Source organism: Macaca thibetana, chromosome 18 (assembly GCF_024542745.1).
Source record: "Macaca thibetana thibetana isolate TM-01 chromosome 18, ASM2454274v1, whole genome shotgun sequence".
NCBI classification, from domain to species: Eukaryota; Metazoa; Chordata; class Mammalia; order Primates; family Cercopithecidae; genus Macaca; species Macaca thibetana.
The window spans coordinates 30,231,336-30,250,058 of record NC_065595.1 but is presented as its reverse complement, the minus strand read 5'-3'; the positions used below and the strand labels follow the sequence as shown (position 1 = coordinate 30,250,058).

Genomic DNA, 18,723 nt, shown 5'->3' with positions numbered 1-18,723 from the left:
TATATTCTTCTCTATGAGGTCTTATTTTAAATTAATGTACATATAATGTATATACATAAATGCACAGTTTATTACTATTCCTTTAATTATGTATTCTCCCAGGTCAGTTTCTTTATCAATCTTTGCAGGGTTTCTTCCTTTCTTGCCTCCCTCTTAATTTTCTTTCCTTGTTAGATGCCCTGAACCAGTGTTCTGCTTTTTCACAGTTTCAAGGAGTGGTCTGTCCCTTTAGGGAATACATCTAACCTTTTGGTAATTTTCCCAATGGGAAACTAGACTGAATTAGAGCCATGGCTACAAAGAGAGAAAAAAGAAAGGCTATTTTCCAGTTGTTTTCAGGTTTTCAACTTTCAGATATGTGGCTTTTCAAATGACTTCAGGGGTGGTGTGTGATTAGGAGCCAGGCTACTTATCCTCTCCACTCCAGAATCCTTCATTTTCCTCCTTGATACCAATTTTTAAAGTTTATTGCATTCCACTATCTCCCCTTCCTTGCTGGCAATTATTAGTGATTTGGGGGGAGAGGTTTTCTTTTTTTTAAAACTGATTTTGTGTGCATCTTGTTAAGAAGTAAGGGAAGAAAAACTGTGAGGCAGTCTCAATTCTTTTAAACTTAGAAGTCCATCTTTTCTACAGCACCGTATTTATATTTTTTAAGCAGGCTACAGGAAGAAGGAAATACTTTTCACAAGAAAAAGAAACTAGTGCTTTGAGCTGGAAGTGATCTCAGAAGCCATCCACTTTTGGGCTGGGTGCAGTGGCTCATGCCTGTAATCCCAGCACTTTGGAAGGCTGAGGTGAGTGGATGACCTGAGGTCAGGAGTTCAAGACCAGCCTGGCCAACATGGTGAAACCTCGTTTCCACTAAAAATACAAAAATTCACTGGGTGTGTTGGGGTCTGCGTGTTTCCTAAACAAAGGAATGAACACACAAGACAACACAAGACAAGGCAAACATGACGGCTGCCCCGAATGGTGTGCTCTGCTTTATTTTATACAGTCGTTTGTGGAATGTTGCCAAGTCACAAGACACATTGTTGTTTTTCTGACCTTTCCCTGACTTTCTGGATTTTCAAGATGTTTACACATAAACAAGCCCCCAGGGTCTGCTGTTTGCAGCTGGCTCCTTTGTCCTCCCTGTTTGCAGGGAAGGAATGCCCTGCTTCATTTGCAAGAGCAGGACTTATCGGGAAAGTCTTTGCGAGCACGTAGTCCTCTACATTTCCCCTTTCCTGATTTACAAGTTTGAATTTCTTTTAAAACCATCATTACATGTTGGGCTCGCTGGGATTTGGTGTTTGCCCTTTGGCACCGTCTCCAGCAGACTGTGAAAATGACAAAGGCAAGAACAACAATCAATACATTACTAGAAACAGAGGTCAGCAAAGTTTTTACAGGGCTCATAGGGTTCAAAGACGTCAAACTTTGTGCAATACCAGTCATCAAATCTGCACCAGTCAGCAACGGTAACTGATTGCGAAATGTTTCAGAAATGTTCTGTGTTAATTCTTGTATTTCTAGGGAAAGATTATTATGACCAATTAAAAGTCTCTTTATCTCAGTCCAATTATGTACAGTGCTGTTAAAAGGAACAGGAGTAATACAAAATTGGGTAGTATTCCAATCACATTTCAACAAAGCTCAGGTATTCAACACTGTTAGCTGATCTCCCAACCAAGAAACCACTTGCTCCAGATTATCCACTCATTCAGTCAAATGAGCATCTATGTCTCGTTGCTGCTGCCACAACAAATGTGATTGTTCATGCCATTGTTGCACAAATTCTGCATTTTGTATATTCTGGTGTAGAGCTAATCCAGCAACAGCGGCGGTGGAAGCAATTGCTACAAGTCCTATCACCACGGTCACGAAGATTCTAACCATCCTCCAACTGCAGTGGACAAGATCTTGCATAACATTGTAAATTTGAGTAACCCCAGCAGATTCACTTCAAGTACGTGTTAAGTTTACAGGTAGCCAGGTTTCTTTTCTGGCTTTTAGTATATATAAATCGGAATGAGGCTCATTCCAATTATTATTCCACCAAGTAGTATTTATACAACTTAAGAATGTACAATTGTTTGTACAGTTAACTACCCCTATATTATTATCCCATTTAAAAATTCCTGTCAACAAGAAGTAAGGCTTTCTTACACATGCAATAACATATCTAGAACTATTTCAATGCAAAGATATATGGAAAGGGTTAGCAATATTAGTAAGATTTAAGGACATGTTTCCCGTGAAAGTGAACATTGGTTTACCAGCAGCTAGCAACTTCCAAATATGACCTTGTATTTGTGAGGTATTAGCCAAATGTGGCATAGGGGGTGATAGACCGCCATCATGCCAAATAATAGTTTCATTGCCATCTGCAGAAATACTGTGATTACCTTTATGCCAACGCAGGTTGACATGGCTGAATTTAGTCTGAAAATCTCCATGTACACTCCAATCTGTAACAAGGTATTTACGACTCTTCCCTTTTACTTCTAACAACAATCGTGGCCCACTACCTCTACATCTAGTCCACTCTAGTTGGGAAACACCTCCGGACACATCGGGGATGGTGCATAAAGATAATGTACTTGGCAGAGTTTCATTAAGTACTGCAGTATGATTATACTTAAAACTTTGAGCCACAATAATCATAGTAAAGGCAGAGATATGACTATGGTTATAGCGAACACCCCAAGCCTCATGAGAAAGATGCAGACAATGTGGACTACCCCCAAGACATATAGGTAACCCTTCAACCCCAAATTGATATGAACTATTTACTGTGCCAGTGTCTAATTCAGGATCCTGGTTTAAAAAAGTTGATGGCATCCAAGCAGTATCATTAGTAAATACTGGGACTTCTCTGTCTCCCCAGGCCACACCTTGATATAAGGGTGGAAAAGGAATATAAGCCCAGTATGTAAATTCTCCAGCTGTTACCTGACAATTTACTATGGCCAGCATAGCCAGGAATAAAGTCAGTGGGGTTTTGGGCTACCCAGCTTGTTGAACAACCTCTTCAGCTTCTTGAGTTAACTTTTTCAGTTGTCCCCATGTCGGGGGCTCCGCACGTTGAGTTCCGAAGGTGAATGTTCTCTGAGCGCTCAGATTTAGCTCCTGGAATTCCTTCAGGAACTCTTCGGATCAGCTCCTCTTCGCCATGGCACTGTTTCAACCGTCGAGATGGAAACCACTCGTCTCTGGCACCTGTACGGACAAGAGCATAGCCTCGGCCCCATTGTAAAACTTTTCCTTTTAAATATTTCCCTTGTAATGAAGGATAATACACCCACAGATTACTGTTTTGCGGCTTTTCTAAAGGCTGTTGAAAATGTTTCACCGCTGCAGACTGCTGTAATTGGCGCCAATGGTTGAGAAAATTTAAAGTAAAAAGGGCTTTCAGAATTTGATGTTTTGGGGAATCTCGCCCATCTCCCCCTTTTTGTTTTAAAAGTTGTAATTTTAAGGTAGCATTGGCTTTTTCAATAATTGCTTGACCTTGACTGTTAAATGGAATACCAGTGGAATGATGAATATGGTATAAAAAGAGGAATGCAGCCAATTTGCGAGAGCAATAAGCAGGGGCATTATCAGTTTTTAATTCAGCAGGGACTCCCATAACTGCAAAGCAAGTAAGTAAATGAGTAATAACAGAGTCAGCCTTTTCAGAGGGTAATGGCGTAGCCCACTGGAAATGTGACCACGTATCAATAGTATGATGAACATATTTTAAATGACCAAAGGAAGGAACATAAGTTACATCCATTTGCCAAATGTGATTTTGTTGAATGCCTCGAGGATTAATACCTGGACTTAAAAAAGTGCAATAATAGGAGCACAAGATGGGCAGGCTCTGACAATAGCTTGGGCTTGATGGCGTGGTATAGAAAATCGCCGCTGTAATCCTAAACTATTAGTATGATGTAGTTGGTGCTCATCCTGAGCCCATTGGACACTGCCAATAAGTAAAGAATCAATCTGACTATTGCCAAAAGATAAAGGTCCTGGTAAAGCTGAATGAGAACGAATATGAGTGATAAAAAGGGGGGCAGTGCGGGAAGTAAGAGTTACAAATAATAAAGGAAATAATTTTTGTAAAGGAGTTTGAGGAAATAATGGTAAAGAAGTCTGAGAAATATATTTAGTTACATATACAGCATATTGGGAATCACTAACTATATTACAAGGGGTTTGAAGCCAGTCTTGCAGAACCATAAGAATGGCAAAAAGTTCTCCTTGTTGTACTGATTCAAATGGATAGTGAGAAATTTTTGAATTGTGGCCAGGTGCGGTGGCTCAAGCCTGTAATCCCAGCACTTTGGGAGGCCGAGATGGGCGGATCATGAGGTCAGGAGATCGAGACCATCCTGGCTAACACGGTGAAACCCCGTCTCTACTAAAAATACAAAAAACTAGCTGGGCGAGGTGGTGGGTGCCTGTAGTCCCAGCTACTCAGGAGGCTGAGGCAGGAGAATGGTGTAAACCTGGGAGGCGGAGCTTGCAGTGAGCTGAGATCCGGCCACTGCACTCCAGCCTGGGTGACAGAGCGAGACTCCGTCTCAAAAAAAAAAAAAAAGAAATTTTTGAATTGTCTGAAGTCCAGTATCCAGCCTTTCCATTGCTTGAAGCATCAGTAAAAAAGGTGGGACCTTTAACTGGAGTGTAAGAGATAGGATTATATGGCAGTAAAGAATATTGTTGCAGAAAAGCAAATAATTTATTACTAGGATAATGCTGAGAAAAAGAACCAGTATACTCAGTACAAGCCACTTGCCAACCCTCATGAGTTTCCAGCAGAGATTCAATGTATTGATTAATCAGGTAATAATTTTTATAGGGTCAGCACCAAGCAACTGACAAGCTCGATGTCATCCTTTAATAATTAATTCAGCCAATTTATCAATATATGGGTGAATTTTCTTAATGGCTTTATTAGCCAAAAACAGCCACTCCAGAATATTATTATCTTGGTGTAAAACGGCTGTTGGCGAATGGGGAGTATGAAAAAGACACAACGAAAGTGGAAGACTGGGTGGAAGATTGGGTACAATATAATCAAGGTGAGCTTCACTAATTCTATTTTCTACAAATGACAATTCTTCTTCTGCTACAGGGGATAAAGTCCCCATAGGTTGAATACAAGTATTTACAGCTCTAAGATCAGTTAATAAGTGCCATTTTCCACTTTCTTTTTAATGACAAACACAGGGGAATTCCATGCAGAAGTACTTGGTTCAATATGCCCCTTGGCCAATTGTTCCTTAACTAAATTCTTTAAAGCCTTAAGTTTTTCTTTAGATAATGGCCACTGTTCCACCTAAACAGGAGTTGTAGTTTTCCACTTCAATTGTAAAGCTTGAGGCTTGTGGACAGTGGCTAAGAGTTTAAAGGATTGTAGCCCATTTTGAACATCATATTTTTGGCAGCTGAAGAAATATGAGGAATGCTTAAAAAGGCACCAAATTGTTGTAAAAGATCACGGCCCCAAAGGTTAATATTAATGGGAACGATATAAAAGAACACTTTTCCTTGTTGTCCTTCAGGTCCTACACAGCTCAGGGGCTCGACACTTTGGTAGACTACAGAAGTAGTACCTAGGCCGGATAGAGTAACTGATACTTGTTTCTTTTTCCAATGATCAGGCCATTGAGCCAAACATATAATAGATACATCCGCTCCTGTGTCAACTAATCCTTCAAAAAGTATTCCATTAATTTGCAATGAACATAAAGGTTTTTGATCAGAAACTAAAGTTTCCTAGAAAACAGTTTTCCCAGTACTACTGAAACCTCCTTGATGAGACACATCTCTAGATAAGAAAGGAAAAAAAAGGCAATAAAAGCAATTGTGCAATATGTTCCCCTGCCTCTAGGCGCATAAATTGTGAGACTTGTACCATAATAAGGATTTCATCAGTAAAATCGGATCAATAATTCCTGGGACCACCATTAACCCCCATATAGCGCTGCTGCTTTGACCTAGTAAAAGTCCTACATGTCCCTTTGGCAAAGGACCACACACTCCGGTAGCCAACTTATATATTCCTCCATTAGGAGATAAAGTATAAGGCTGGACAATAGCTAGGTCAGCAGCGGCACTCTGCTTAGTGGCAGCATAAAGCTGAGAAACTGGAGTAGGGTAAGATGTCTTTAAGGAGGACTCAAGGTCATTCCTTGATGTTGTAAGCCACTGCTCACTGGGTACTGGGGTAGGCCTGCATTGTAGTTGTTGGGGCCCCAAGCCTGCAGGCCCCGGCTCCCGTTTCCCAAGAGGGGTGACAATACATTCCCACTTTTATCAGTTTTTGAATGGCATTCATTGGTCTAATGTCGACCCTTGCCACATCATTTACACATATCAGATGGTAACCTTTTTTCTTTTAGAGCAGAAAAGCCTAATTTTTTGGCATTCCTTTTTAAAATGACCGGGTTTCCCACATTGATAGCATATACCTTGTTTAGAATTGCCTTTTAAAGCCTTAGAAAGTGCCCCAGCAAACAATTGAGCATTGTAAATAGCTCCTCCAGCACCTGCAAAAGCCAGAGTATCCAAAAGAATTTTAGCAGCACGGCCTGAACCTACAGTCTTTAATACAGCATCTTGAAGATGGGCTACAAAATCTGGATAGAGCTCAGTGGCTCCTTGTAGGATCTTTACAAAAGATAAAGAAGTTTTACCTGCTATTTCAACCTTAGTCCACACTTTTATAAACAAGGCTTTAATCTGAGTGAGAGCAATATCATCTAGGCCTGCCTGAGCATAAAGAGTGGTGTATTGTCCTGAACCTGTAAGCTGCTCTTCAGTAGGTCCTGGGGGATTTCGGGTAGCATTTTTTTCTAGCTTGTACTCTTGCTTCCTCCCACCACCAACTTTTTAATTGAAGCCATTGAGAACGATCAAGGACAGCCTGTCCTAACGTTTCCCAGTCAATAGGAATCATCATATGTTCTGAAGAGAAGGAATTGAGAAGGCCAAGAACAAACGGTGACTGAGGTCCATAATTAGAAATTGTAGCTTTCATTTCTTTCAAAAATTTAAATTGTAGGGCTGTAAAAGTCACATTCTGGCCACCACTTGGGAACTGAGCATTGGGGCTGAAAGCAGCCCATGTTATTGGGAATAAATCTAATTCCTTGAAATCATCCTTTTCCTTTGATTCCTTTTCTCCTACAGGAGGAAGAGGCACAGAGAAAACCTGACCTGACATAGGCAAAGAGGTTGGAGGTGGGGGCAAAGGGCCAAAGGAGCAGAAGGGAAGTTAACAGGGAAGGCTCATGGCGGAGAGATAGGAGAAACAGGAGCAGCAGTACCTTGCAATTTTAACAAATGTTGTAACATCTCCAAAATACGTTGCAAATCAGAATTTCCTTCAGATGAAGGAGTCATTAGCTCTTTTTCCAATTCCTTGTCCTCAACAACCGGGGCATAAATATGTTCCTCTCTAGGATCATTCCTCTCTAAAGCTTCAGATGCCTCACCTCTTGTGGCAGTATCGCCATGCTCTGAGTCAGTTTCAAGTAACTCTAATGCCTGAGTAATGGAACTACACAAAGTCCACAAAGTCAGAGCCATCGTTTGCCCTCGCTGATGAGCTCGATGCAGGACTTTAACCACTTGTAACCATTCCTTTCGATTTAACTGCACTTTGGTTTGATATTGAAACCAATAACAATGTTGTTCAACATGGGTAAACAATCGCTTCAAAGTCTTTTCTTTTACTTCTACTCCTATAGACATCAACAGTGCCTGGAGTAACCGCAAATATTCAGAGGGCAGAGAGGTGGAATTCCCCATAATTTTCCCGTGGGTCCCCCTTCATTTATTTACCTGCCCGGGGTGTTCCCCCTCTGGTTCCTTGCTCTCGTGGAGCCACGGACCCTGCTTGCTGCGCCAGATGTTGGGGTCCGTGTGTTTCCTAAACAAAGGAATGAACACACAAGACAACACAAGACAAGACAAACATGGCAGCCACCCCGAATGGCGTGCTCTGCTTTATTTTATACAGTCGTTTGTGGAATGTTGCCAAGTCACAAGACACATTGTTGTTTTTTTTTTACCTTTCCCTGACTTTCTGGATTTTCAAGATGTTTACACATAAACAAGGCCCCAGGGTCTGCTGTTTGCAGCTGGCTCCTTTGTCCTCCCTGTTTGCAGGGAAGGAATGCCCTGCTTCATTTGCAAGAGCAGGACTTATTGGGAACGTCTCGTTTGTGAGCACGTAGCCCTCTACATGGGTATGGTGGCACATGCCTGTAATCCCAGCTACCGAGGAGGCTGAGGCAGCAGAATTGCTTGAAACTGGGCAGCAGAGGTTGCAGTAAGCCATGATTACACCACTGCACTCCAGTGTGGCTGACAAAGCAAGAATCCATCTCAAAAAAAAAAAAAAGTCTCCACTTTCCAAGTTCACAGAGCCATTTAATGACTGAGGAGAAGGTCTCCATCTTTTTTTATCCATCTTCCTGTCTCATGTATGGGTGGCATTTTAGACATCAGAAAGAGAGACAGAGAGAAAGAGAGGGAATGAGAGGTTTTGCATGTTGAGTACCTTCCTTTCCTGCCTTTATTCATATTACATAGCACCGGGCCTTCATTAGGGGCAGCTCCGGTGGCACAGAAATTGGGGCTCTGACTATAATACTAAAAAAGTATATATTGGATAAAGACTCAATATGATAAAGAAAGAAGACCAGGAAAATGGTAAGACATTTTTCTTCTTCCTCTCTCCTCTGGTTAAAAACAAATCAACCAACCAACACCACCAGGACTACATATCATTTGAGGGCATGAGACATTGAAAAAGTGAAGAGTTTGATTTTCTGGAATGATTTGTCTCAGCTGCTATGACTGCTTGTGAGTATTAAGAAATTATCCCAGTGAGAACAGTATTAAAAGTACATGCAATGGATTTTAATTCTGTCAGCTGGAAAAAGACTTTTAAAAACAAGCCAAAGGACTGTAGATTAATAGGAAATGTAAAAATATAATCTGCCTTGGGTCAGATCTGATCAGTGAGGCATCTTGGAATGCACCCCATCTATTTCAATGGTCTCTCCCTCTTCTGAATGAAGACTTATCAGCACCGGAGATCTACGAAGCTGTCCCAAAACTTATTGGACCCGTTGGTCACTGGTCATTGATCAAAACATTAAAACAAATGTTTCCCAAGATGCCCAGAAATGCAACCCTGTTGCTTACAGAGATCCTCAATCCTAATTCTACAATGAGGCTCTTAGTTAATTCTGACTTGGGGACATCCAGAAGTTAACCTTGACACTAGCTGTAAGGAAAAGGCAAAGTAGAAATACAAAAAATAAAAATAAAATCTTTTCCTTCAAAGTCAGCTGGGTATGAAAAATGTAGAATTCAAAAGTAATCTAGAATTGTTCATGTGATGTTGTAACATGAGGAAATTAAACAGTGATGGATAAAATTTTCTTCCATGCTCCTAAGGTCTCTGGCCAGAACTGACATAATACAGATGAACAAGAGAAAAGCATACAATATTAATACTGTTTTACTTGTACATGGGAATCCTTACAAGAAAAATGAAGACCCAAAGATGCAGTTAGAGCTAAATGCTTACATACCATATTGGACAGAGTAGTAAATTGTGAAAATATGACAAGAAAAAGGGGCTTAGATTTGGGCAATGAATCATGGAGAAGTGACTAGGAAGATATCAGTTAGTGCAACAAGTTTTGTTTGTACAGATGTCTCTTGTCTTTGACTTCCATGTCTAGTTATCAGAATGTTTCTTTCCTCTTGGTGTAGAGAGGACATCTCTCACATGGGACTTCCATCTTCTGCTTTCAGGAAGAAAAAGGAAGGCCAGTGTGCCATTCTTGCACCTGCTGTTTTTTAAGTGCTTTTCACTCAAAAGAATCAATATGCTACAGTGGCATGTTTTGAGGTGGTGTGTTCTGAACTCCTTCCCTATGCAGTATCTATACTCTCATTCTCCCTTACAAATAGAATTCCTATAATCTGTTAAAAGAAAAACTTTAGCCTAATTGAATGTAATAGTGTTTACTTGAGCAAAGAATGATTCCACCAATCGGGCAGCCTCCCCAGCCAGAGTAGGTTCAGAGACACTTCAGCACAGCCACGTGGTGGAAGATTTATAGACAGAAAAAGGAAGTGATGTACAGAAAAGGTAGTGAGGTACAGCTAAGGGAGGAGACCACTCCTCATATCGTCTTATGCCCAATTTCTTCCTCCAAAGAAAGAAGAAGTAAAAACTAAAAGGCAGAAATGAAATCCATAGGCAGACAGCCCGGCGCCGCAACCTGGGCCTGGTAGTTAAAGATCGACCCTGATCTAATCTGTTATGTTATCTATAGATTACAGACATTGTATAGAAATGCACTGTGAAAATCCCTGTCCTGTTCTGTTCTGATCTAATTACCGGTGCGTGCAGCCCCCAGTCACGTACCCCTGCTTGCTCAATCAATCACGACCCTGTCCCATGCACCCCCTTAGAGTTGTGAACCCATAAAAGGGACAGGAATTGCTCACGTGGGCAGCTCGGCTCTTGAGACAGGAGTCTTGCCGATGCCCCCGGCCGAATAAACCCCTTCCTTCTTTAACTCTGTGTCTGAGGAGTTTTGTCTGCGGCTTGTCCTGCTACACAGCAACAGCCAGATTGGTTACAGTCAGCGTTTGTTTTATTTGAACAGGGTTTGAGCAGCTGGCCCCCTTTCATTGACCATAACTCAGTGACTGGCATGAGAGTAGACTACAGTCTGTTTACACTTTCATTTAGGTTATAATTTGTGACTTACAGAGAAACCTTTAGGCACAACTTAAAATACATATAGAGGCAACTTTAGGCTAAACTTAAGTCTTGAGGATGCAATGCAACTGTCAGGCCTCTGAGCTCAAGCTAAGCCATCATATACCATGTGACCTGCACTTATATACATCCAGATGGCCTGAAGTAACTGAAGTATCACAAAAGAAGTGAAAATGGCCTGTTCCTGCCTTAACTGATGACATTACCTTGTGAAATTCCTTCTCCTGGCTCATCCTGGCTCAAAAGCTCCCCCACTGAGAACCTTGTGACCCCCACCCCTGCCTGCCAGAGAACAACCCCCTTTGACTGTAATTGTCCTTTACCTACCCAAATCTTATAAAACGGCCCCACCCCATCTCCCTTCGATGACTCTCTTTTCAGACTCAGCCCACCTGCACCCAGGTGAAATAAACAGCCTTGTTGCTCACACAGAGCTGAAAGGAATCAAACGCATTCCTCATATATCTCCCAACTCCCTGAGCCCAGCACGAGCCCAGCACAAACACATTCCTCATATATCTCCCAACTCCCTGAGCCCAGCACGAGCCCAGCACATTCCTCATATATCTCCCAACTCCCTGAGCCCAGCACAAACACAACCCACCATATATCTCTCAACTTCCTGAGCCCAGCACGAACACATTCCTCCATATTTCTTTCAAACTTCAGAAAAACACCACCTGGGAAATCTCCGATAAGGACACAGCGGGAACCAATAAAAAATGCTAAATGTATTAACCAATTGTAATGCTGTAACCGAGAGAATTACCTTGTTCCCCTGTAACTTTACATATCCTGTTTACATCGGGCTATAAAAAGCAAGCACTCATATTGTTCGGGGCCCTCTTGTATGCTGTAGAATGGAGGGACCAACTTCGAACTTGCAGTAAAGATCCTTGCCGCTTGGCTTTGACTCTGGACTCTGGTGGTCTTCTTTGGGGAACAAACGGTCCGGGCATAACAGAGCCTGTTTGGTGGTCTCTTCACATGGACGCAACTGAAATTTGGTGCCAAGTGAAATTTGGTGCTGTGACTCGGATCGGGGGACCTCCTTTGAGAGATCAATCCCTTGTCCTCCTCTCTTTGCTCCGTGAGAAAGATCCACCCATGACCTCTGGTCCTCAGACTAACCAGCCCAAGGAACATCTCACCAATTTTAAATCAGGTCAGCGACCTCTTTTTTACTCTCTTTCTCCAACCTCTCTCACTATTCTTCAACCACTTTCTCCTTTCAATCTTGGTGCCACACTTCAATCTCTCCCTTCTCTTAATTTCAGTTCCTTTCCTTTTCTGGTAGAGACAAAGGAGATGCGTTTTATCTGTGAACCCAAAACTCCAGAGCTGGTCACGGACTCGGGAAGACGGTCTTCCCTTGGTGTTTAATCACATGGGGATGCCTCCTTGATTATTCATCCACATTTCATTGGTGTCTGATCACCACAGGGATGCCTGCCTTGGTCATTCACCCACATTCCCTTTGTCAGGCCTCTGAGCCCAAGCTAAGCCATCATATCCCCAGTGACCTTCACGTATACATCCAGATGGCCTGAAGCAACTGAAGATCCGCAGAAGTGAAAATAGCCTTAACTGATGACATTCCACCATTGTGATTTGTTTCTGCCCCATCCTAAGTGATCAATGTACTTTGTAATCTCCCGCACCTTTAAGAAGGTTCTTTATAATGCTCCCCACCCTTGAGAATGTACTTTGTGAGATGCACCCCCTGCCCCCAAAACATTGCTCTTAACTCCACCGCCCATCCCAAAACCTGTAAGAACTAATGATAATCCACTACCCTTTGCTGACTCCTTTTTCAGACTCAGCCCACCTGCACCCAGGTGAAATAAACAGCCATGTTGCTCACACAAAGCCTGTTTGGTGGTCTCTTCACATGGACACCTGAGACACCCTTGGCAGCAAGTCAATTGCCGAGATGCCTGCTTTGGCTGCTCACCCACAATGCAGCCCAGGGCTGCTCACCCACCCCTTCTCTCCATGTCTCTACCCTCTCTTTACTCTCAACTTTCCTGGGGGGAAAGCACCCCCACCCCTTCTTTCCGTGTCTGTACCCTCTCTTTTCTTTGGACTTGCCTCCTTCACTATAGGCAACTTTCCACCCTCCATTCCTCCTTCTTCTCCCTGAGCCTGTGTTCTCAAAAACTTAAAATCTGTTCACCTCACACCTGACCTAAAATCTAAATGCCTTATTTTCTTCTGCAATGCCACTTAACCCCAATACAAACTCAACAGCGGTTCCAGATAGCCAGAAAATGGCACTTTCAATTTTTCCATCCTACAAGTTCTAAATAATTCTTGTTGTAAAATGGGCAAAAGGTCTGAGGTCCCTGAAGCCCAGGCATTCTTTTACACATTGGTCCCTCCCTAGTCTCTGTTCCCAATGCAACTCATCCCAAATCTTCCTTCTTTCCCTCTCGCCTGTCCCCTCAGTCCCAACCCCAAGTGTTGCTGAGTCTTTCCAATCTTCCTTTTTTGCGGACCCATCTGACCTCTCCCCTCCTCCCCAGGCTGCTCCTCACCAAGCCGAGCTAGGTCCTAATTCTTCCTCAGCCTCTGCTCCTCCACCCTGTAATCATTTTATCACCTCCCCTCCTCGCACCAGGTCCAGCTTACAGTTTGGTTCCGGTCCGGCTTACAGTTTCATTCCTTGACTAGCCCTCCCCTACCTGCCCAGCAATTTCCTCTTAAAAAGGTGGCTGGAGCTAAAGGCATAGTCAAGGTTAATGCTCCTTTTTCTTTATCCAACCTCTCCCAAATCAGTTAGCGTTTGGTTCTTTTTCATCAAGTATGAAAAACCCAGCCCAGTTCATGGCCCATTTGGCAGCAACCCTGAGACGCTTTACAGCCCTAGACCCTGAAAGGTCAGAAAGTTGTCTTATTCTCAATATACATTTTATTACCCGATCCGCTCCCAACATTAAATAAAGCTCCAAAAATTAAAATCTGGCCCTCAAACCCCACAACAGGACTTAATTAACCTCGCCTTCAAGGTGTACAATAATACAGTAGAGGCAGCCAAGTAGCAATGTATTTCTGAGTTGCAATTCCTTGCTTCCACTGTGAGACAAACCCCAGCCACATCTCCAGCACACAAGAACTCCAAACGCCTGAACGCAACTGCCAACGGTTCCTCCAGAACCTCCTCCCCCAGGAGCTTGCTACAAGTGCTGGAAATCTGGCCACTGGGCCAAGGAATGCCCGCAGCCCGGGATTCCTCCTAAGCTGTGTCCCATCTGTGCAGGACCCTACTGAAAATGGACTCTTCAACTCACCTGGCAGCCACTCCCAGAGCCCCTGGAACTCTGGCCCAAGGCTCTCTGACTGACTCCTTCCCAGATCTTCTCAGCTTAAAGGCTGAAGACTGATGCTGCCCCATCGCCTCGGATGCCCCCCAGACATTCACGGACGCCGAGCTTCAGGTAACTTTCACAGTGAAGGGTAGGTCCATCCCCTTCTTAATCAATACGGAGGCTATCCACTCCACATTACCTTCTTTCCAAGGGTCTGTTTCCCTTGCCTCCATAACTGTTGTGGGTATTGACGGCCAGGGTTCTAAACCTCTTAAAACTCCCCAACTCTTGTGCCAACTTGGATACGTTCTTTTTTTTTTTTTTTTTTGAGATGGAGTTTCACTGTTGTTGCCCAGGCTGGAGGGCAATGGTGCGATCTCGGCTCACCGCAACCTCCGCCTCCCAGGTTCAAGCGATTCTCCTGCCTCAGTATCCCTAGTAGCTAGGACTACAGGCATGTGCCACCACGCCCGGCTAATTTTGTATTCTTAGCAGAGATGGGGTTTCTCCGTGTTGGTCAGGCTGGTCTCGAACTACCGACCCCAGGTGATCTGCCCACCTCGGCCTCCCAAAGTGCTGGGATTACAGGCTTGAGCCACTGTGGATACATTCTTTTATGCACTCCTTTTTAGTTATCCCCACCTGCCCAACTCCCTTATTAGGTTGAGACATTTTAAATTATCTGCTTCCCTGACTATTCCTGGGCTACAGCCACACCTCATTGCCGCCTTTTCCCCCAGTTCAAAGCCTCTTGCACATCCTCCCCTTGTATCTCCCCACCTTAAACCACAAGTATAGGACACCTCCACTCCCTCCCTGGCAGCTGATCACATGCCCTTACCATCCTATTAAAACCTAATCACCCTTACCCCGCTCAACACCAATATTCCATCCCACAGCACGCTTTAAAAGGATTACAGCCTGTTATCACTTGCCTGTTACTGCATGGTCTTTTAAAGCCTATAAACTCCCCTTATAATTCCCCCATTTTACCTGTCCTAAAACCAGACAAGGCTTACAGGTTCAGGATCCACACCTTATCAACCAAATTGTTTTGCCTATCCGCCCCGTGGTGCCAAAGCCATATACTCTCCTATCCTCAATACCCCCCTCCACAACCCATTATTCTGTTCTGGATCTCAAACATGCTTTCTTTACTATTTTTGCACCCTTCTTCCCAGTCTCTCTTCGCTTTCACTTGGACTGACCCTGACATCCACCAGGCTCAGCAAATTACCTGTGCTGTACTGCCGCAAGGCTTCAGAGACAGCCCCCATTACTTCCGTCAAGCCCAAATTTCTTCCTCATCTGTTACCTATCTCAGCATAATTCTCATAAAAACACACGTGCTCTCCCTGTCAATCATATCCAACTGATCTCTCAAACCCCAATCCCTTCTACAAAACAACAACTCCTTTCCTTCCTAGGCATGGTTAGTGCAATCAAAATTCTTACACAAGAGCCAGCACTGCACCCTGTAGGCTTTCTGTCCAAACAACTTGACCTCACTGTTTTAGCCTAGCCCTCATGTCTGTGTGCAGTAGCTGCCACTGCTTCAATACTTTTAGAGGCTCTCAAAATCAAAACTGTGCTCAACTCATTCTCTACATTTCTCATAACTTCCAAAACCTATTTGCTTCTTCACACTTGACGCATATACTTTCTGCCCCGCACCACTACCTCTCAGCAAGCCGAACTCATTGCCTTAACTCGAGCCCTCAACCTTGCAAAGGAATAATGCATCGATATTTATACTGACTCTAAATATGCCTTCCATATCCTGCACCACCATGCTGTTACATGGGCTGAAAGAGATTTCCTCACTATGCAAGGGTCCTCCATCCTTAATGCCTCTTTAATAAAAACTCTTCTCAAGGCCGCTTTACTTCCAAAGGAAGCTGGAGTCATTCACTGCAAGGGCCATCAAAAGGCATCAGATCCCATCGCTCAGGTCAATGTTTATGCTGATAAGTTAGCTAAAAAAGCAGCTAGCATTCCAACTTCTATCCCTCATGGCAGTTTTTCTCCTTCTCATCTGGCCACTCCCACCTACTCCCCCGCTGAAACTTCCACCTATCAATCTCTTCCCACACAAGGCAAATGGTTCTTGGACCAAGGAAAATATCTCCTTCCAGCCTCACAGGCCCATTCTATTCTGTCGTCATTTCATAACCTCTTCCATGTAGGTTACAAGCCGCTAGCCCATCTCTTAGAATCTCTCATTTCCTTTCCATCGTGGAAATCTATTCTTAAGGAAATCACTTCTCAGTGTTCCATCTGCTATTCTACTACCCCTCGGGGATTGTTCAGGCCCCCGCCCTTTCCTACACATCAAGCTTGGGGATTTGTCCCCACTCAGGACTGGCAAATTGACTTTACTCACATGCCCTAAGTCAGGAAACTACAATACCTCTTGGTCTGGGTAGACACTTTCACTGGACGGATAGAGGCCTTTCCCACAGGGTCTGAGAAGGCCACTGTGGTCATTTCTTCCCTTCTGTCAGACATAATTCCTTGGTTTAGCCTTCCCACTTCTATACAGTCCAATAACGGACCAGCCTTTATTAGTCAAATCACGCATGCAGTTTCTCAGGCTCTTGGTATTCAGTGAACTAATGATCTTTTAAAAACACACCTCTCTAAACTCAGCCACCAACTTAAAAAGGACTGAACAATACTTTTACCACTTGCCCTTCTCAGAATTTGGGCCTGTCCTCAGAATGCTACAGGTTACAGCCCATTTAAGCCCTTGTATAGACGCTCCTTTTTATTAGGCCCCAGTCTCATTCCAGACAGTAGACCAACTTGAACTGCGCCCCAAAAAACTTGTCATCCCTACCATCTTCTCTATAGTCATACTCCTATTCACTGTTCTCAGCTACTCATAAATGCCGTGCTCTTGTTCACACTGCCGGTTTACACTGTTCTGCAAGCCATCACAGCTGATATCTCCTGGTGCTATCCCAAACTGCCACTCTTAACTCTCTCTTAAAGTAAATAAATAATCTTTGCTGGCAGGGCTATGCTGAGCCTCCTTGGGCACTCTCTAATTGGATGTCCTGGGTCCTCCCAATTCTTAGTCCTTTAATACCTGTTTTTCTCCTTGTCTTATTCCGTTCTTTTTTCAGTTCATACAAAACCGTATCCAGGTCATCACCAATAATTCTATACAACAAATGTTTCTTCTAACAACCCCACAATATCACCCTTTACCACAAAATCTTCCTTCAGCTTAATCTCGCCCACTGTAGGTTCCCACGCTGCTCCTAATCCTGCTCAAAGCAGCCCTAAGAAACATCGCCCATTATCTTTCCATACCACCCCCAAAAATTTTCGCTGCCCCAACACTTTACCACTATTTCATTTTATTTTTCTTATTAATATAGGAAGACAGGAATGTCAGGCCTCTGAGCCCAAGCCAAGCCATCATATCCCCTGTGACCTGCACATAGACATCCAGATGGCCTGAAGTAACTGAAGAATCACAAAAGAAGTGAAAATGGCCTGTTCCTGCCTTAACTGATGACATTACCTTGTGAAATTCCTTCTCCTGGCTCATCCTGGCTCAAAAGCTCCCCCACTGAGCACCTTGTGATCCCCACCCCTGCCTGCCAGAGAACAACCCCCTTTGACTGTAACTTTCCTTTACCTACCCAAATCCTATAAAACAGCCCCACCCCATCTCCCTTTGCTGACTGTCTTTTCCGACTCAGCCCGCCTGCACCCAGGTGAAATAAACAGCCTTGTTGCTCACACAAATCCTGTATGATGGTCTCTTCACACAGACGTGAGTGAAAGTAACTGTCCAGAATACATTTTTTACAAAAGATTTTTTTCAGTCACCTTTGCAGATAGGAGTGACCAGTGAGAAGCAGATGGAAGTCACTGGGTGTGGCTTCCCGTACAAGGCTCTCAAGGTGCTGGTTCCACTGGCAGTTAAGCCTATTACACATGCCTCTTGATTCTTTCTGCTGCCTGGGAGAAAGACCTGAGGACAGGCGCTGGCAGCCTGAAGGCCCGAGTGCATAATAATAGCGCAGTGGAGCCAAGGGATGGACAGAACCTGGCGGTGCCACCACTCCAGCCCTGGGTGCTTTTCCTTCTTTTCAACGGCGAGAATTAAACTTTTGTTTTTCTTATTTTAAATTTATATTTGCTCTTATGTGGCAGGCCAGGTCTCACTAACAGCTGGACAGGCCTCCGTAACCACTGTTTCAGCACTAGTTAAGTTAAATATTAAAAGCTGAAAGAGCCAGTGTCTTTATACAAAGGCCGGAATGTAACAAAAGCCCACCAAGAGTTTTGCCCAGGCCTTTCCTGGGCCTTGAAGCATGACAACATAAAGAAGGAATTCTTAACAGGACCTGTTCAAGATTAAACAAGTTTTTATTGGGGGTCTGAAGAAACTCCCCAGACTCCAACAAACAAGTTTATTGGGGGTCTGAAGGAACTGCCCAAACCTTCATGATTTAGTAGAAGACAAGATAAGGGTAATCACCCCTGGCATCTGCACGCATCTAGATTAAGTAAACTTACTGGGGCTCCAGAGGAAGATCTTTAGGACTGATCTTAGTTATAGATTAAAATAAGTGAACCATTTACATCTTTACACACATGCAC

The 18,723-nt window shown here is 43.6% G+C and overlaps 1 protein-coding gene across 1 annotated transcript in view; it reads right to left on the bottom strand.

Moving 5' to 3' along the window:
- The window catches only part of CXXC1 (CXXC finger protein 1), a 459,484-nt gene that overhangs the window by 85,651 nt on the left and 355,110 nt on the right, over positions 1 to 18,723 (bottom strand). The window lies entirely within an intron of this gene.